General features: G+C 43.0%; 1 long non-coding RNA gene across 1 annotated transcript in view; it reads right to left on the minus strand.

The window, feature by feature from the left end:
* Window positions 1–6,551: 6,551 nt before the first annotated feature.
* LOC126497846 (uncharacterized) overlaps window positions 6,552–21,128 on the minus strand; it is a 36,792-nt gene continuing 22,215 nt past the window's right edge. The window contains exons 2-4 of the long non-coding RNA XR_007590690.1: window positions 9,335–9,425; window positions 9,094–9,171; window positions 6,552–7,851 (exon numbers count right to left, since the gene is read on the minus strand). This is a non-coding gene — a long non-coding RNA (uncharacterized lncRNA). The remainder of the gene's footprint in view (window positions 7,852–9,093; window positions 9,172–9,334; window positions 9,426–21,128) is intronic.

Genomic DNA, 21,128 nt, shown 5'->3' on the forward strand with positions numbered 1-21,128 from the left:
GTTATCAGGCACCAACAAGATTGCGATCATGACTTCTCTGGGTGAATCCCAGATACGTGGCTACAGAGCGTGAGGCTTGGGTCTCCCAAGTGACCCAAATCTCCATCAAGTTGGAGTAAATGTGTTTATTTATCAGCCCCTCTCTACAAAGCCGCTAAATATCTCCTTAATGGTGTGTATTACTATCCACAATTCTGAACTCCTGAACTGAAAGGAAATAATTGAACAAGTCTACTTGGAAAAATGTAAACCTGAAACAAATGAAAGTCATGAGCCATGGCGTGAGCCTCGTATGTGTGGTGTTTTGTAAGCGTCTAGTCTCTACTTAAGGATACAGAACGAGAGAACCATTTCCATGATATTTTTATAAATAGCATGAATGGGTTTGTGCCTTTTGGGGTGTTTATCTAGCCTGTTATTTTCAGAAATCTTCTTGGGAAACCGAGATAAAGTTGTTTAAATATCTGCAGAATCTGATTTTGTAGGCTGCCAACCTTAGGGTACGTCTATAAAAGCTAAGCAGTATTATGGATGTGGGTTGGGAATGACTTTGAAGTCTTAACTTACTGCAGACACTGAGGCCCCAGAACAACCTCCCTGGCAAGAGATGAAGTACTCACAGTAGAGGGTGGACATGCTTAGAGTTTTAGAATGTCTAATCATTTCACTCCTGACGAGAGCAGATTCAGGATATCATGGACAGTTGTACTTAATAATGAACATCAAAGCCCAGGACCAAGTCTACAACCTACAGACCACTGAGATTTTCACGTGAGATGCACCATAATGTCTTGTTTCCTTAAAGGTCTATTTTAAAGATATGTATTCCCTTTGGAAAGTCTTCAAAAGCGTCAACAATCAAACCAATTCATGTGCATGAATATTCATAACAGCATGAATCTCGATTGTTAGAAAGGGGAAACTACCTAAGTGTTCATCAACAATGAATCAATGGACAGATTATGATATATCATTATAGTTGAATATCATTCATCCTTTTAAAAAGACTGGGGCTTTGATGCACACTACAAATGGCTGAACCTTGTGAACTTATGCCAGATAAAGCCAGGCACAGGAGAAGAGCTCTTACATTTAAATGGACTGCCAAGAGCAGGAAAATCCAAAGCAACAGAAGATTGGCAGCTCTGAGGGCCTGGCGCTCTGGGAATGTCTGTGTAACTGGGGATGATAAAATATTGTGGACTTTTCAGTGGATAGTGGAGACAGTTAATATATGAACACCCTAAAAGCCAACAATGTGCTCCTTGTAAGGTTAATTTTAAACATGGACAGAAGGGAACCTGATACACCATGGTGGGGATGCAAATTCGTCCAACCACTATGGGAACCAGCATGGAATTCCCCCAGACAGCTAGACACGTGTGTGTCGTCTGGCCCAGCTGTGCCACTTCTGGATGTTTACCCAAAGGATTCCAGCTTGATCCAGTTAGGAAAATGTATACATCTGAGGATCACCATATTAGCCCAAACATGTCAGTTCCAGAGGGTCACAAACTTATGTGTTTTCCTGTTTGTGGATACATAAACCTGTATGTGTGAGATGATATGGAAGTAAAGGCTAACTGTCTAGGGGAACAAATATGCTCCAAACATATTACATGTGCCATGAAAATGGCCTTATATAACCCAGTATACTAAGACAAAAATCTAACAGTAACAATAACTATAATTAATAAAGCTACCAATTGCATGCTATATGACTTTCATTACAAGTTTAAAGTCAATGGCAAAAGAAACTAGGGGCCTTTTTAGAAACCCCCAAAGCCACAGGAGATACAGTCTGCTAGATGAGACACGAGCGTCTTTGGGGGCACCCTGCAGGCTGCCTCCTCAGACCACTCAGGCTTCACCCCAGCTAAAGAACAAGGCACACGAAATGCTTCACTGGCTCAGTGAGATGCAGGAAGCATGGCTGTAGAGCAGCAGTCACTACCAGCCCTGGCCTACAGGGGTGGAAAATGAGAGCAAGAAGCAACCTGCCCTTCCAGTCAGAGCAGGGTCAGAACCCGGGCTCCCGCTCTGGGTCTGTCTCCAGACCATCACTGTGCTGTGTAGAAAAACATACATACATAAACATATAGAGCCGCAAAGCATGGTTTAAATTTATAGATATGTAAATGCATTCACTTGGCATAAAATGCACTTTCTAATTAAACCATCCTCTGTAATGACCATGCACAGAATCAGCCCCAGTCTCTTCAAACAGCAGGGCAGGATGCCACACTCGGGTGGTCTTAACTCTTGCCTGGGGGAGGGCGGGTGGACATAGGCACCCACACCCAGAGCTGTGCAGGCCAAAAGCTAAGCTATCAACAACAGATTTGACTGGGCCCCAAGGCACATGGTTTTGCATGTGGATGTGGTGCTTGCTGCTATATCAGGACTGTGCACCAACATCTTGGTTTCCTCTGTTTGTGAGTCTGCTTTCTCTGCCTTGTCAAGAACAAACATAGCTTTCATTGTCCAATTTTCACACACACACACACACACACACACACACACACACACACACAAATCATATAATGAGACCAAACCAAAGTATAATTTCTTACAAGACATGTGAGGTGTATGGACAGTAAGTGGGCCTATGATGTCACAGCACCAGACAGAAACATGTGATCAGTACAAGGAAAGAGGACTTTGATGAAGTCAAGAGAGCAAATGTCTGTGTATACATGCATGGGTGAAAGGGAAGATACCCATCTTGGGATTTGGGAAATAAGGAAAGATAGTATTTTCTATAAATCAATACTCTATTGATCAAAGACCTCACTCCAAGCCACTAACATTGGCAAGTAAAAGCAAACTGGAAAGGAAGGACCTTGTGTGAGGAGCTACCAGAAGTTTTAAGAGGATATTTAAAATGTTAACATTGATTTTAGGTGGTTGTTTTAAAGTATTTTAACATATTTCATGGTTGAAATGTGGTTGTTTTTAAAACTAATTTTAAAACAACAATGTTGAGTTAATTAACAAAGTTGGGCAACTGAACAAGACCTGCCTCTCCCTGGAATATGGGCTGCATAAAAGCATCTACTTTGTTGAGAGAGACATGTTGCGACAACTTTGGGAGCTTTGGGTGAATTCTTAGAATCCAAACATGTAACTTCACACGGAGAGCCTTGAGACCCTTGAAGTTTTGAGTGTGCCTGGTGAACATCTTCTGAAATAAGTCCTTGAGGACCCAGACTTGTAGGCTATCAGACAGAACCTCTGGCGTTGGGGTCTGTGAGACTTGGTGGGTCCTCCCAGGTCTGATGCAGGAGACTCAGCCAGCAACCATGAAGGAGACTCACTGCAGCTGTGTCCTCATCAGCGAAGAGAATGGGATGCACGTTATTCAAGGCATGTAGCAAAGAACCCTAAGATTTGCCTGTAGGCTGTCATTGGCTGAAATTTAAATGGATGATAACCAAGTGAAGTTAACCTTGTGCTCTGGACTTTATTTCCCAAGTTCCCCCTGTGTTGTTTTCCACGTGGTAGGATAGAGTTAGAGTGTCTTCAGAACTGGGTGCTACACTATGTCACCTACACTTGGACTCGCTCAGACCCGTGTATGCATGTATTCAGTGAGGAGGTGCGTGGAGAAGATCTTGAGCCACACAGCTGGGGTTCAGCTGGAAGCTGAGCGTACCCTGCAATAAAGCAATACTCTTGGACTTACAGCGAGGCTGCATCTGATCCCTGCTGTAAGCTGAAAAGGTGATTTATCACACCTGGCACCCCTAAACCTCTCAGCTTCACCCAGCCTACCTTAGGCTCACTCAGAGCACGAGCATTTGTCCACAGAGGGAGACATCGTCTAACCCAAAGTCCATCTTACAGCATGCCCCAGAGCTCGTGTGAGGATTTGGCTCCTATAATGAGAAGTTTACGGCTCCTATTGCTACACCATTGTGAGGATGGGAACCCTAAGTCAAGCCATTGTAAATCAGGGATTGTTTATATTCTAAAGAATGTGCCTGGTAAATTTAGAGCCCACTCTGGATTCCTGGAATCACAGCAACTGTGCCTCCACACACAACGCAGCAGCTGACGGCAACTGTGGTTCTCAGCGTTCCCAGACTCCCCCTCTCCCCACACAGAGCTCCTAGCCTTTCTGTGGAATCTTAATGAGGCAAACTGGGATGTTGTGACCACAGTGAAAACTGATGCTGTGTGTCACAAAGACCAGACATCTTTGTCTTAATTAGACATCAGACTATAAGAGGTGTTGCCGAACTGCCTCTCAAGGCTGAGAACAGGAAGCCTTCTTCTCTCCCTAAAAATTTCCATAGCTCCGAGCTGTGCTGGAAGAACCATGCTGTACCAGAGCTGGAGGAAGAGAAATCGCCTGGTGCATCTCCAGACATGTGGGGAATCAGTGGTTATCAAACAGAAGCCATCTTCAACAACGGAAGATGAGTAACATCTGCCAGTAACAGCAGCAGGCGTGAGTCGCCGGTTCTGGCCACACATACCACTCAGCTGCCCAAACATGCAGCCACACCTCTTGAAAGAGAGGCAGTGACAAGCACGCCTCTGCTTCCCAAGGAGATGCCCATGCTCCAGTTTCTGAAATAATTGTCTGGACAAAAGTATTTGTGGAAGAAGACTGGGAAACATCCTTAGTACTTTCTCACGTGTTTAATGAGAGGATCACAAGGTTAGCGTGCATCTAGCTGCTACTGTGCAGAAGCAGTAGGAAGTCTGAGGGGATGGTGGGAGCGGCCGTCACTGGCCTGTCTGTGCAAGTCTGCAGGGCATAACAAGCAACTCGGGGAGGAGCAGAGAACTTGTCAGATGGAATTGTCAGATGGAATGTCGTGTGGATGCAGGTGGAGGCACACAACACTCTGGTCATGACAGAGACAGGGTCCAATAGAACCCAGTGAGCGCCCATTGACCTCTTACCAACACTATGTAGCGTTCCCTCTGGTCCAGGTGGGCTAGGAACAAGAGCTCAGTGTCACATTGTCAAACTAGGCCACAATGTCAAGAAGAGATTTAAAAAAAAACTGTCACCATATAATTGTACATCAAGACCAACAGCCGCCGTAAACTCTAGGAAGAAGCATCCACGACACTTGGGACCAAGAAGCAGGTCTGGGAAGCTTTCCGAAGCAAGTGAAATAAAGTTTAGGCACAAATGACTAGCACTAACTAGAGGCTGGAAGCGCGTGTCTGTCCTCTGTTCTGTGTATGTGAATTGGGGCCACAAGAAAAGAAGTATTTCCAGGCAGAATGGGGTTTAAACTGGTCAGAGGGTGAGGCCCTGCCACAAAGTGTGGTAGAAGGAAGGAGTCAGGGTAAAGGAGTAAGGCTGAGAAAATAGGTCTCTCAGAGCCTGTGTCCTGTGGGAGACCAGGAATTTACAGTAATAGGAAAAAACCCTCCGTGAGTTAAGCAGAAGAAAGGGCGGTGGCAAGCAGGAAGCTTCTCCTCAGACATTCCCTCCGGCGACTCGTACTCACTAATGTGGAATCTGAAGATAGGCATTGAGATAAGTCATGATTGATCACAATTATAGCAAGCATCGTAACTGTCACTTTCTCTTTCATAACTTTCCTCACAAGCCTTCCAAGAAAACCCTGAAGTTGGTATCTTCCCACCCCAGAGCAAGCTGGAGACAGATGAGGTACATTGGATCAGGTCACACTCTTCCCGAGGCTCAGGACCACAGTGGGCATCCTGGATGCAGGCTACCTCCTCCTCGAGGCCTTGATGCTGTCTGAGCCAGAGCAGAGTAACTTCATGTGTCCTGAGGTACTGCCTGTGATCTCTGCTGAGCTCATTCCCATGTCCAGATGCTACCCCTAACACTTTCTACACAGGCTCTCATAGCGTAGAGCAGTGGTTTCCAACCTTCCTAACGCTGTGACCCTTTAATACAGTTCCTCATGTCACGGTGACCCTCTAGCCATGAAATTACTTTTGTTGCTACTGTATTTTGCTACTGTTCTGAATCATAATGTAACTATCTGTTGAGAACCACTGGTATAGAGAGAGAATCCCGAGCTTGAGCTCTTTGATGCGCCCCCTTGGCCTCCCAGTTTTGGGGGTGACAGGTGTGGCTGCTGTACCAATTGATGCCCACTGTAAACAATCACTGTCACAGAACAGTCACAGTGATGTTGGGCCTGACAGTGATGCCAGCAGGAAATGCTATCCTGACTCCAACCATGGCGGAAAGGGGGGGGGGGGTACTGTAAAGCAAGCACCTGAAGCCAGAGCCCTGAGGCAGGAGCTTTGGGTTCAGTATTCTGAGGTCTCCTGACTGCTCCAACCTGGGAGGCACTGAGCTGGGTCCAGGCCACCCACCCTGTATTTGGCCAGGAAGCAGCCCCAGGTGCTCACGGGAAGCTTGTTGCAAACAGGCGGAATTCCAGGTTCAGAAGTGCCTGTCTCCCGTACTCCTGGTGCAGCCTGCGCTTTGGAGAATGACTAGCATCCTTGAAGGCCTATGTGTCCTTGCCTCTCTCCCTTGGGTGGTGGGTATGGGAACCTTGATTTGTTGCGTTAGCTTGAGTTGCATGGAGACTGTAGGCAGCTTAAGAAAGAAGACATTTATTAAATCTAGCATAGAAAATATTTAAACAAAAAATAGCAGTATTTTAAATGAAAGTCATAAGAAGGCATATATTTTATGAGCTCAATTTGGTTGCCATTCATATAATGAATTCTTGCTTGGCCCTTATTAGCATGGTTAGCCATGCGCCAGCTTCCTCGTCAGCATTCAGAATATCTCATGAGGTAGACCTGCTTCCCTGGGGGCTTGCAGAGACCCAGCTGGGAAATACGACGTCAGGAAGCCTTCATTAGAGTATTCATACCAAGAAAGGCTGGGAAAACCGCCAAAGGTCTAAAGCACTTGGTCTAAAAAGGCATACAGATTATTGGGAAATAAGAGTTGTTTATTTAACCAATGATAACTAAAAAATTCAAAGCAAAAGACAGATAAAGGCAAAAACTCCCTAGCTCTTCAAGATTAAATTTTTCCAAGCGAGCAAACACATAAGTGTGTGTGTGTGTGTGTGTGTGTGTGTGCATCTCTGAATGTGTGTCTATGTTTCTGTGTCACTGTGTGTTTTATGTGTCTGTGTGTGAGTTTGTATGTTTGAATATGTGCCTTTTGTAGGTTTGTGTATGTGTCTCTATGTCTATATTTTTCTGTGTATGAGTCTGTATGCATCTGTAAGTATGTATTTGCATGTGTGTCTGCATGTGTTCCTGTGTGAGTCTGTGTGTTTGCCATAGATACATATGTCATGTATGTACATAACAACATATCAGAGATCATCTTGATAAATTACAAAATCTTTGTTTTCTACACCTTGCCAGAGGTTCAGGCAAGTTCCTAGGGCATGATTCTTTTGAGAGCCCCTGTGGGATGACCAGGAAAGAGGCCTGACCCCACCAACATACCAATAAGGTGCGGCTGAGGCAAGAAGTGTGCACCATGTTAAAGACGGTGGTAGAGCAGACACCAGGATCTCAGAAGTAGTCAGATCATGAGAACTATGAAAGAACCGGCATGCGGAGGGCAGAGATGAAGACCTAGGCTATCAGAGACCAGTCATCTTTTCAACCTCAGGCTGCCAGGGCAGTCAGAGCAGGGAAGGGAAAGCTTCCCAACACTGAAGAGAGAAGAAGATTGCGAATTAACTGGAAACCGTGATACAGAAATGCTGCTTCAGAAAATGATTCAACTGAAAAAAGTCAGATTTCATTTCACTCCCAAAGTTCCCTTTTGTGCCCTATAAACCCCAACCCCGTGTGCCATGGCGCAGTCTCCGCTGAGGGAGAGAGGCTGCTGCTCTGCAGTTTTCCTGATTAAAGGGCTCTCTGTTTCTGAAAACAAAACAAAACAAAACAGATTTCAGGATTAAAAAGAAAAAACATACTCTTCCAAATTTTTACTAACTCTAGATAGATATCTCAAGCAAATATTATTAAATAAATAGAATTAGTTTTTGTTTTTTTGTTTTTTGGTTTTTTTTTTTTTTTTTTTGGTTTTTCGAGACAGGGTTTCTCTGTGGCTTTGGAGCCCGTCCTGGCACTAGCTCTGTAGACCAGGCTGGTCTCGAACTCACAGAGATCCACCTGCCTCTGCCTCCCGAATGCTGGGATTAAAGGTGTGCGCCACCACCGCCCGGCATTAGAATTAGTTTCTGATTCTATGTAAGTATGTCAGTTATTTCACTTTTGGAAGAATCTGTAGATATTTTTTTCTATTTATGGCCAAATTGATCAGATCTCTTAAGATCTGCCCTTCCTGACACTCTACTCTTGGCCTAGTTAACTTTAGTAGTTCCCTGTGTCTCTTTTCTCTCATTTTCTCTCGTTATGGAAACCCAGGCAGTCATCCTATTTGAGAACCAGTTCTGCCACACAGAATCCTCTCTGCACAGAAACATTCCTTCTCCTTTTAGTTTTCCGTAATGAAATACAGCATTCCACTTTCAGCTTTATACCTCCCTGCAGGACCTACCGATTTCTGCCTGCCTTGAGTTCGCTCCCCTTCTTAAATTTAGACTTGTAAAAATCAATCCTTTAAAATTCTGAATTAGACAAAATTCTGTTTTTATCATAGAAAATTTTTATGTCTTCATTATACTGCCTCCCATAAATGCACATAAAAATTTTGTTCTTGTTTTTAGACACAGAGTTGCATGTATCATTAGAATTTAAGTTTCTAAATTGCAAGTCAGGGAAGAAAAATCTTGAATTGTTTGCTACAGACCAACACATTTTAAAATATTTTTTGAAAGTATAATATAATTAAATTATTTTTCTCTTCCTTTTCCTCCTCCCAGCCTTTCCCATAGATCTCATCTTGCTCATGCTCAAATTCATAGCCTCTCTTCCTCTCACTGCTGTCATTCAGAAATACGTGTGTTATATATGGTAATATATAGGGAATTCCTGCATATCCAAATACAATGGGCTCAGTCCATACGCTGATGTTTTGTATGTCTATGGTCTCAGGATTGACCCCATGGTATTGAGTAGTCTAAGGAATCTTCCCTGGGGAAGAGTATTTCTCCTGCTCTTAGCATCCCCATTGCCTATAGTTCATCTAGAAGACTTTACCTGTAGAAGGTAGACTCTCTCAAAGATGGTAACAGCCATCCTACTTGTTTTAACTTGATGCTCCATTTGTGTTTTCCTCTTGGGGGAGTTTTCAGGATAAATGAAAAAAAGAAAAGAAAATACGTATACATATATATATATATATATATATATATATATATGCTACAACCAAACCAAAATAAAAATTCCCATGAAAATTTCCAAATAGGCATTCACATCAAGCAGTATTAAACCTACATACCCAGAGAATAACATTTCAGAAGAGAGTTGATGTCTTCACAAAGTATAAGTTCTCGGGAAATTGGAGAGTCCAGAGGATGATTCCTTAGACCCTGAAAGGTTCGCAAAGACAAGTCTTGAATAGATCCACAAAAGGATTAAAAAGTCTTTTATCTAAGGTAACCTTATACAAATCAAACATCAAATGAAGTCTACAAGGCTATCACACACACACACACACACACACACACACACACACACGGACAATCCAACTGAGAAGATTCTCCAGGACAGGAAGGTCTAGACACGGAAACTGAGGGTGCAAAGGGCACCAAGCATGGTGTCACAGTTCTCCCAGGGCTGCTCAGACCCCACTTCTGACACTAGTATAGAGGAGAGAGAGAGAGAGAGAGAGAGAGAGAGAGAGAGAGAGAGAGAGAGAGAGAGAGAGAGAGAGAGAGGAAAGGGATTGGAAGTATTTTAAAGTATTTCTGAAAAGTTGTGTGGTAATGGAGTCTTTGTAAAATGTTATTGTCAGATGTGCACATGCGAGACCTCAACGTTCCCCTCTGTTTATTCATGAATGTACTTATTTGTTTGGTTAGGACCAGACAAACCCAGCTCCCCCCACCTTTATTTTGAATTTTGGCAAGGTTCACAATTTCCACATGCTGTGTGGAGTTGTCTAGGTTGTACTTTTGTGTGACTGGCAGCCCAGCAACATCACAAACAGGTAACATGCTGCCCTGTGACAGTCTAATGGCTACATACAAAGTGACAAGATAGTTTTTGGCTTCACATCACCATCTGATACCGTTCTCTGCACAGTGCCCAGATTACTAGGGTGGAGGACTACGCATCCTGAGGTCAACTTTTCAAACTTGCCGTTCCTTTTTTTCTCTACTCTATACCCTTGGCCTCTGCGCAATTCTAATCCTAATGCATACAACTAGGGCAAAAATAATCCCCACAAAACGCATGTGCTACCAGGTGAGTAGCTTGGAAGGGTAAGTGGACTGTGTGTTTCACTTGCTAATATAGAAACACTGCTAGTTAAAAGTAGTTAAGTTACATTTTCCTAAGCCCTTTATTCATGAGCCTAGGCATTCTTGGACATCAGTGAAAAGATTTGGGTTGAAAATATTTCCTCTTTGACTTAGCCATTTATGTCAATGTGGTCCTAAGGTTAAGTAGTTCACTCATAAGTGAGTCACCTCTGGACGATCAAGAGGAAGATGTGGCCGGGCGTTAACACTCAGCTCATTTTCATAATCAATTTTTAATTCTTTATTCTTAAACACATTTGGAGTTCCACAAATCTTGCTTGCACAGGACCCTGCCCAGGTTCACACAGCCCCCCAGGCAGGACAGGTGTACCCACACTCTACCCACTTAGTCATCTCTTCAGAGGCCAGCCTCAGCCTGCTGTCTTCAAATTCTCAGTGTGCTGCTTCTTTAGACTCCTCTAGGGCTTCGCTTCTGCCCGGTTCTCTCTTACCTTCTCCTTATTGTCTCTGTTCCCAATTCAGGTGAACCCCAAGCACTGATACAGCCCACTGATAACCCAGAGTTGTTACCCAGTAGTGGGTGATGTGGTATCCTGAGACTGGAGATCTTTACTGGTAGTATTCTTAAATTCCAGCCCTGCTCTTCCCCTTCAGGTGTGGGCTGCTCCCAGGAGGGTCCTTTCACCCGCCAGCTGGGCAGTGATGTATTTACACATTTAAAGAAAATACAAAGGCCCAGATCTACACTTATATTTCTTCACAACACAGTGATTCCATCTGCCCCGGGTTATATCCCAGCTTTTATCTGTGGTGCAGAAGGAAATGATCCTCGGAGTGCCCCAGCCGGTATGACAAACTATATGGTCACCACCCTTGTACACCACAATTATATGCACACGGCTAACTCTTGATAAAAACAGAAACACCTATAATCATATTAATCATCATCATCATGAACATAGAGGACATCTTTAAAATAACTTTATTTTCATTAAACATCATTTATTAAAACACAGGAGTATAGGCATGTTTAAGAAACCACTGTGGTAGAATAAAGAAATGTAGTGATTCTGGTTCCTTGGGAGGAAGAATTAAAGTTCATGGGTACAGGGACATTTGGACCCTCCTGTAAGAGACCATAATTATAGTCTCTTAAGTAACAGCCCAAAGAGCCAGAGTTTCAACTGTGACACAGAGGGAAAGAATGGGATTTTTTTCTACGTTTGCCCTTTAACTAAGAAGCAAAACTTCTCTCTAAGCATTTAGGGAAATAAGAGACAGCCGCAGGAAATTACAACCGTAGAATCAGCTCATGAGATTACAGGCTGCCCTCAGCGGCCAGGCTGCCCGGGGAAGTCTCTTGTTATTAAACATGGATTGCCGCAAAGATATAAACTGCGGATCATGTGTTGGAAAGGACCCCTGGCTCCTCCCTGCACTTATCACAGACTGGCCAGGGGTGCATGAGCTCACGCAGCAGGCAGCTGCCCATTTGCCTTTCGACCACAGGGCTGCGGTGTTGCTTTGCCCATAATGACTTCCCCAGAATGAGAGAAGGTATTTGAGCACACGCATGCACACAGTTGTCAAATACTTAGATGCCTTTTACCCACAAATATAGCCTTCTTCTTCGTAATTTGATTGTGCAATTAAACTGAGTGGCCTCTTTAATGACAGTTGGGTCTCGTCAAGGCCCGTGTGAGCAGGAGCCACAGGGCCATGTACGGAAATAGGAACTATCTCTGCAGTATCCGGCCTGTGTCTCTGACTGTGAGACAGTTAAACTGTCCTGAACTTGAGGGTCTGTCTTAAATGCAGACAGAAGCATAAAGGTTTTACTGAAACATCAGCACCACCCTGGTTCTGACCAGATGTCGGGGTCTAGCGTTGATGGAGTTCACACATTCCAGGGTAGGGGCGGGTGGATTAGAAACATTAGGCAGAAGGAACGGAGAAATAAAAGAAAATCAGAGGTGCACAATAGAGTCAGGAGGGAAATCTGGTGACTACTGAGTTCACCCACATTTATTTTCCATATGCTTATATACCCCACTCCAAAAAGGAGGGAAGAAGGCAAAAGACTAGTGTTTTTATTGATTTTTTTTATTGAGCTCTACATTTTTCTCTGCTTCCCTCCCTGCCTCACCCCTCCCCTTCAACTCTCTCCCAAGGTCCCTTAGCTCCCAAGGTACTCAGGAGATCTTAGCAAAAGAGTAATTTAACACGAAACAAAGAATAAATGGAGCAATTGCCTCTTAATATCTAAAGCCTCAAGCAACTATACCCTGAGTTTAGTATTCTAAGTACTCTAGTGTTTGGGCAGGAGGGGCAGAGACCACACCTTAGGCCAAGCACCCTGTAGGCAATCACTTCCAGGGTCAATCCTACTGTCCTATCATTGAAGAAGCGGGAATAGGCCTGAACTCTCTGACCTTTGGCCAACGTGTAATAGATCCACCTCTGTGGGCCATCTTAATACCCGAAACACCAAGACACCACACCCTAGGCCAGGACGTCTTGTTAGCAGCCACACCTTAAGTGAATAAACTTGAAAGAGTAAGAATCAGCCTGAACTCTCTGACCTCTAGTCAAGGTGGAATGGACCCACTTCTGTGGGTTCCCACACCAAACCAGTGCTGTGCTTCCTAACTTGAGGGGCGGAGTGAGGAAATGACCAAGCGTCTGTGTCAGGTGAGAAACAAAGACAGAAAGCAGAATCCAGAAGGGAGGCTGACGCAGTGAGCACCAGCACCGAGTCCCTCGTGCACTGAAGCGGCCACAGAGGATAAACCACCGCACCCTGACTGGAGGGCAGGGGAGTGGGCCCTGCACAGGTAAATACACAGGGTGATGCCACAGACCCGAGAGAGCCCTCTGCCTCCTTCAACCCATATCACTGCATACTCTGCTAGTCCTGTCCACAAGAGACCGAGGCAACACCCACAGTCTCCAGGCAGCTTGGAGAGTGGCCTGGAGTTCATGGACCTGTGTTCCCAGACAGGGATTCATGTTATAGACTCTCTAACCTATGTGTGACTCAAGCTGCCCTCTTAAAACTGATTTGTGGTTAGAGCATAGCCCCCCTAGGTCCAGCAGTCACAGTGAATTTCCACTCTTAGGATAACAACATATTCACGTGAGAGCTCAGAGCCCAGCCAATTACAAAAGCCACCTCCAAGGACTAATGGGTCACAAAACCCAGTTAGTCCCCCAGGGAACCGGCAGACAGACTTAGAGAGAGAGTGCCTTGATGTGTTCACACACATCTGCACCCTACCTAACAGCTGGGTGGCAGCTTTGCCTCCCTCTGATGTAGGATATCCTTCTGTATATGTGTTGCTTTTATTGGATAATGAATAAAACTGCCCTGGCCAATGGCTTAGCAAAGTAAAGCAAGGTAGAAAATTTGAACAGAGATATAGAGAGAGTAGGCAGAGTCAGGGAGATTCCATGTAGCTGCCAAAGGAGGCAGACACCATGTAGCTGCCCGAGAAACAAGAGGTAGCAATCCATGAGCCTTGTGGTAAATGCAAAATAATAGAAAAGGGTTAATTAAAGATATAAGAGCTAGCTAAAAATAGACCTAATTTGGCCAAATGGTGTTGTAATTAATATAGTTTCTGTGTGATTATGCAGGTCTGGGCAGTCAGGAAACAAGCAAGCAGTCTCTGGTTAAACTCCACAGCTGACCAGTACACAGCTTCTGACCATCACACAAAACAGCCCAAGCCAGCCAGGAGGCAGCCTTGTCCCTGTAGTGAATGAGCCTGCTGCACATCTGGCCAGTCCGCAGTACACAGTGTGCCTGTGTCGAGACCTCTAGACCCTGGATGACAGCCCCAACCACTGGTCTGAGCCATGAGCTGTGTAGTCAAATCCTAAGGCTCTTGGACAAATGCAAACATCGCCAACATCTGCCTCAAAAAACAATAATAGATTTCAAATAGCATAATAATGCAACTCAAATAACTAAAATAAAAGAACAAATGAAACCTAATATTTTATAAATAATAAAGATCAGAGCAGAATTAAACAAAATTGAGACTAAAGGACTATACAAAAGAATGTGAATCAAAAATTTATTGTTTGAAAGCACAAAATCACCAAACCTTTAGATGAACAAAGAAAAAAGAAAGAAGCAATTACATAAATTTATATACTAAAACAGGACACCTTATCATTGATAACAGAAATATGGAATCTTATTAAAGATCTTTCTAGTGAAAATTGGATGATGAGAAGACATGAATAGATTCATGTGCTCTTCAGGCTTATGAATTTTTGATCTTGAAGAAATAAAAAATTTAATGTCAATATTGACCAACAAAATTGATTCGACCTTTTTAATAACTGATGCTGGGAAAACTAGATATGCATCTGTGCGAAGATGAATTTAACCCCTTCCTCTCAGATCATGTTAAAATCAACACAAAATGATCAGAAAACGAAATACAAATTCTTAACCTGCAGTTTCTGGAAGAAACCAGGGTCTGGCTGGTACACCAAGGCCAGTGGGCCCCTTCCTCCACTTTGTCTTCAAGAGTTGAAGTAAAGAAACACACCTCCTAGAGAAACCTACACCCAACTTAATATAATTGGACATCAGTATCTGTGGGTTCAGCCAGCCGGACGGAAAACATCTTAATCGTGTTTTTATTCAGCATGTGCACTTTTTCCTCGCTGTTCTCCCCTGAATCACACAGTTCAGCAACAACTTACACATCATCACACTGCACCAGATTGTGTCAGCAATCTAGAGATGAGCGGAACGGCGTGATTCTCTGTAAATACCAGCCTGTTTGCATGAGGTATTGGCACGTCCATCGTGGATTTGGTAATCTGGGACCAGGCACAGTTGCTGTGGATGTGAGGACATGGATACTCAGCAGATTCATCTAGAACCCTCAAGAGAAGCCTCTGTCCTCTTGATAAAGGGTCAACAGGAGAAGCGCATTATTCCAGGCCCCAGTCAGCCGTATTGTATGACTGACTCCACAGGTCTTGTTGACTGGTTCTTCTGGGGAAATAAGGACAGTCCTCATCTCCTCAAGTGATCACATATCAGCGGTATTGTCTGCTGTTCATTCATGAAGATTTTTAGATAAGGAATCCAGTGAATTGAGTTCAGTCTCTTGTGCACCTTCTCCTAGAGGAGGCCCCATGCTGTCTCTCATAAACAAAGCAGTACACCTGTTTCATCAATACATTAGAGTAATAAAGTAAGAGCTGCACAAAGAATCTAGGAGCAGAGCAATTTCCCCGGACCCTGCTCTTTGCTCCTCATGGATATTAGAAGGCAAGAGATGCTGGCGTGCTCCACCTGAACCGGCCAACTCTCACTTTCTCCAAGTCAGTTAATTTATTAAAATAGTCACCTGTGGGTAAATGAACGTGCTCATGTTTATCTTGAGTCGAATATTATTTTTAGGATAGAATTTTTCCTGAGTCAAATGATGGCAGGCTGGGAGGACTGCTGGCTCAACTGGTTTGTTTTCCACTCATATTCTTATTAAGAAACATATTGGCTTTAGAATATTAAACTTTGCCTGACTTTATTCTTCTGCTGGCTTGGTCCTCTGAGACTGTAGCAGTGCAAAGTGTACTTAATGTTTTTGGATCCTCCTTCTTGTCTTCTCAGACCGACCTCAGTGCATCAGGCATCTGTGGGCTGGGTCATCTCCACAGTAGAAGAAAAGGCTTCCAGGCACATCCCGCTCTGACCTAAGGCCCCCAACACTGGGGGTGGCGCGGAGCCTTCTCCAGGCTGAGGACCCATTTGTTTTTCCAAGTCTGAGCCTCTTCACTCAGCTGGTTGTCATTAGGGCCTCTGCAGTAGCTGAGAGATTAACTACAGCCAAGTCCTTAAATTCTGACACATCCTCAAACAAAATTTGATTTGCGATGTTGAAGATGAATTGAGAAGGTGAAGGAGGAGACGTAGCTCCCTCATGTTCTAGACACCATGACTTACATAGTTGAGAGAAAGTCCTAGACCCTTCATAAAAACCAAATTCTCATGTTCTAGACACCATGACTTACATGGTTGAGAGAAAGTCCTAGATTCTTCATAAAAACCAAATCCTCATGTTCTAGACACCATGATTTACATGGTTCAGAAAAAGTCCTAGCCCCTTCATAAAAACCGAATGCCCATGCTGGGGATTGGGCTCAATTAGTAGAATATGCACAAAACTGGGTTAAATCCTCAGCAGTACATAAACTAGGTGTGGTGGCATATTACTGTAATCCCAGCACTCAGGGGGTAGAGGCAAAAGAATCAGAGGTTCAAGGTCACCCTCAACTCCATAACAATTTCAAGGCCAATCTTGGCTACATGAGAATATTTCTCTCAAAACATTATGAGGAGCTAGAGATGATTTAATTTTCAGAAACGTACCCTCCTCTACAATAAAGATAGATCCCAGAGAGAGCTTCAGTGTCATGTTTAGATGGTAAACCAGTCTCCAGTCCGTGTGGCCCTTCACTGGTCACTTGGATCTGAACTACACAGGGCTTCATTCTGTCGACTGCAGTCCTTCCCCCACGAATACTGGTGACAACCAGAAAACACTTCAAAGTAGTTTCTGGAAACATACCTCCAAGATTGGTCATGTTCAGGAGATGCGCACCAGTGCAGGAGTGTGTCAGTGTGATGTACTTAATAAGGTGTATAGCCCATGTCTTCCAGGAACAAGAATGTGGCCTCTGATCTCTATTGACCGGGGGATTGTAGGTGTGAGGCTTGCAGGAGTCAAGGGAAGCTTTTTGGGTAGGTAGTCACCACTGCAGTAACAAATTCTGGACAGCTATTAAGTATTCTAGGCTCTGTTTAAATTTGTGAAATTATGGGAATTGAGAAAATGACCTCAAATAGACCTCCTAAGTTGCATTACTATTAACTATCTTTGCCTCTCAGTTATCTCATAGTGATGAAATATTGGAACAAATATTCAAGTATGAACTATGGATGCAAGCGTGTTAGATAACAGGTATGTGTAAATGTTAATCTGAAGAAATGTCTCATTTTAGCTATATTGAATAATGAATCAGATGTGAAAAAATATCTGACTATTAAGTCAGTTTCTGTGCAACCAGACATTAAAACATATTAGTGATTTTAAGTATAAATAAAATGAGAATAAACTGTGCAGAGGTCTTTATTTTCTGTGAAATGTACAATCATAAAGCACATATACCATTTGATTAGAAATGTCTACTCTATATGGAATAAAACATTTAACATATAATAAAATAGTTACATACTTCTATGAAATCACATTTAGTTTCTTCATAATCATTTAAATAAAATTTTTATTCTAAAATCATTACACAATCCCCAAAACAACAAACAAGCCCAAATGTTGAGGTGATATAGAGATGATGTGCAGCCCTACAAAAGTAAAGTCTGGCGACCTGAGCTCAGTACCTGGGACCTGTTGTGAGCCACATTTTGGGGTGACTTCAGCTGCAATCCTAGCCATGGCGGGTTCATGTATTCCATGGTAGGGGGGTGAGGGTTGTAAAAGTTAGGTAGAAGGAATAGAGGTAAGAAACACACAGAGGCAGGATAGTAAAGGGAGGGCAACTCAGCCAATACTGAATGCTGAATTCTGACTTCTGAGTTCACCCATGTTTAATTTTCCATACACTTTTATATCAGATACAAAAGGGGGGGAAGAAGGCAGAAGACTAATTTAACATGATACAAAGGACATCCACAACAGTTACTTGCCCCAATACTTGAGACATCAAGCTATTATTTCTTAAGAAAAGCATCTGATGCTTGGGGCAGTGAAAGCACCCTAGACCAAGTGTCCTGCAGGTAACTACTCCCTTAGTCAAACCTCCTATTTCAAAAGAAGCAACAGAAGCATGCTTTAATTCTCTGACCTTTGGTCAGGGTGGAGCGGATCTACCACCACGGGCTAGCCTAATGTTCAAAACATCAAGCAACCACACCCTAGGTCAGGGTGTGTAGCCACGCTTGTCAACAACCTCAAGAGAACAGAGTAAGCTTAAACTCTCTGACCTTCAGGCAAGGTGGAATAAGCTCACATTTTTGGACCTCCATAGGGCACATGGTAGAAAGAAAGAATCAAGTACCAAAAGTTTTATTTTTACTTTCACACAGAATGTGGCACATACATCAACATATAAGGTTAACTAATTAATTAAAAATCATAATTATAAAACAAAATTATATAATAGATGCAAATGTAAATACATCAATATTGTATACTTGTATTAAAATAAAAATATAATATATATTCCAATAAGTGATTCTTAGATTTTAAAAACAATTATATACTTCAAAACAAAGATAATTGAACTTTATACACAAAGAAAATACTAAGTAAAATATAAAACCATGATGTGGGAGTGTCATATATCAATCTGTTGATTTCATTGGTTAATAATAAAGAAACTGCCTCGGCCCTCATAGGACAGAAAATTAGGTAGGTGGAGTAGACAGAAGAGAATGCTGGGACAAAGAAGCTGAGTCGAGGAGTCGCCATGATTCTCCCGCTCCAGACAGACGCAGGTTAAGATCCTCCCTGGTAAGCCAGCTCGTGGGCTACACAGAATATTAGAAATGGGTTAGAACAATATGTAAAAGCTAGCCAATAAGAAGCTGGACCTAGCCGGGCCAGGCAGTGTTTGAAAGAATACAGTTTCCATGTAATTATTTCTGGGCATAAGCTAGCCATGCGGGCGGCTGGGTGCCGGGGACGCAGCCCTGCCGCCGCTCCTATCTCAACAAAACCAGAATCTATGCCTTTCATATTCAGTACCCAAGCATGCTAGTAAGGAGAGGCTGGTTCCAGATAATAAATAAATAAACAAACAAACAAATAAATAAATAAATAAATAGAAAAGAGCCTTTTTAAATGGTAAAATGACATGTTCACCAAGACCATTTAAAACCTCAAAATGTGTATCAAAGCAGCTAGGGTTCGAGTGAGAACCACAGTAGAATGCAGTAATAATCACAAACAGTGTATTATCTGAGAAATGTTCTCATAAAGTCCGTAACACACTTCTTACTACTTGATAGCTCAAATGTCTTCCAAATATCAGCGTGTGTTCATGCTATTATGCTGCTCTGGTTTTAGATCCTGCTTCAGTTGTTAGCAATCAGACATGCCCCATTTGCTGGTTGTCTTACTTGCTTTGCTTGTTTCTCTGATAACTTGTCCTGACAAAGGCAACTTAAAGAAGGGATGGACACGTTTGCTGTGGTCACAGTCTACCCTGGCAGCAGAGTCCTGTAAGCAGGAATGAGACATAGATGGTCGCATTGCACACACTCGGAAAGCAGGGTCAATGGTTGGTGGTGGTCAGCTAGTGTTCTGTATCTATGTAATCAGGATAGCTCCTCACACGCACGTCTCCTCAGTGATTCTATAGCCTCTCAAGTTGATAACAATTATCAGTCATCACAAATCCACACTTGTGTTGATTTGACACCCAAACACATCACTTTTAAGCCATAACCTCCCAGCCCTTTTTCCATGTTTAATAATAATTTCAACCTTGTCTAAAAGGGCAAGGTCCAAAGTCTCATCTGAATTCCTGTGAGTGCTCATCACACCACAAACCAAGTTATGCGCTCGGCTTCTGCCATTACTTCAGGCTGTGTGCACTCAGATCTCAAGATTTGGAACCAGGACAAATAAGAGAGCATATGGTAGTGTTTTGTCTTCTGGGTCTGAGTTGCCTTACTCAGTAAAAGGTTTTCTGGTTCCATCCATTTACCTACATATTTCATGGTTCAATTTTCTTTACTGCTGAATAGAATTGCATTGTGCATACACACCGTGTTTTCACTATCTTTCATCAGTTAAGGATATTTAGGTTGTTTCTATACCCTACCTGTGTTAGTCATGGTTCTCTAGGGTAATGGACTTATAGGATTCATATTTATATACATACAGGGAATTTATTAGAATTACTTACAGGCCACGATCCAGCTAGCCCAACAGTGGTTGCCTACCAATGGAAGGGTCAAGCATCCAGTAATTAGTTGTTCAGTCCATGAGGCTGGGTGTCTCAGCTGGTTTTCAGTATACATCAAAATTGCAAAGAAGTAGACTCTAATGACAGTGAAGTGATAGACATGCCAACAAGACTAAGCAAGCAAAGAGAAAAATTCCTTCTTCTGTGTCCTTTATAGAGGCTGCCTCAGAAGATGTGCTCAAAAGATTTCCATTTAAAGTGTTTCTTCTAACTTCAAATAATTAAGAAAAAATTCCTCACAGGTGTATGCATCCTCTTGGGTTGTAGTTAATTCCAAATGTGTTGGTGACAATCAGGAAAGCCATCACATGACCTATTGTGACAAGGGCGACAATACACATGGCTGAGCAAGAATTGGTAGAACAGGATCTGGAGTCCTTTGAATATATGCAAGGAGTGATAGAGCTGGGTCATATGATAGATCCACATGTTATCGTTTTGAGAACTCTCCACCCTAATTTCCAGAGTGGCTACGCCAGTTTGCAGTCCCACCAAAGTGAACGAGGTCCTCTTTCCCCACATCCTAAGTCACAGTTATTGTTGGGTGTTTTGTTGATCTGAGCTGGGATAAGAAAATATGTCAAAGTTATTTTAGTTCATACTTCCCTAATTGCTAAGGATATTGAGCTGTTTTCTTGATTTTTTTTTTTTTTTTGCTGTGAGATGGTGTTTTCTAAACATGGCATGTAGCTGTACCAGTGAAACCTCAACAGCACAGTTGCCTGAACAAGACCTGCACAATGAAACCACAGCTGACAAGTCAACAAGGGTGGAGGAAATCTCACAAGACTC

The sequence above is a fragment of the Alexandromys fortis genome, unplaced genomic scaffold (genome assembly GCF_014885135.2).
Source record: "Alexandromys fortis isolate MF-2015 unplaced genomic scaffold, M_Fortis_MF-2015_v1.1 scaffold_23, whole genome shotgun sequence".
Classification (NCBI taxonomy): Eukaryota; Metazoa; Chordata; class Mammalia; order Rodentia; family Cricetidae; genus Alexandromys; species Alexandromys fortis.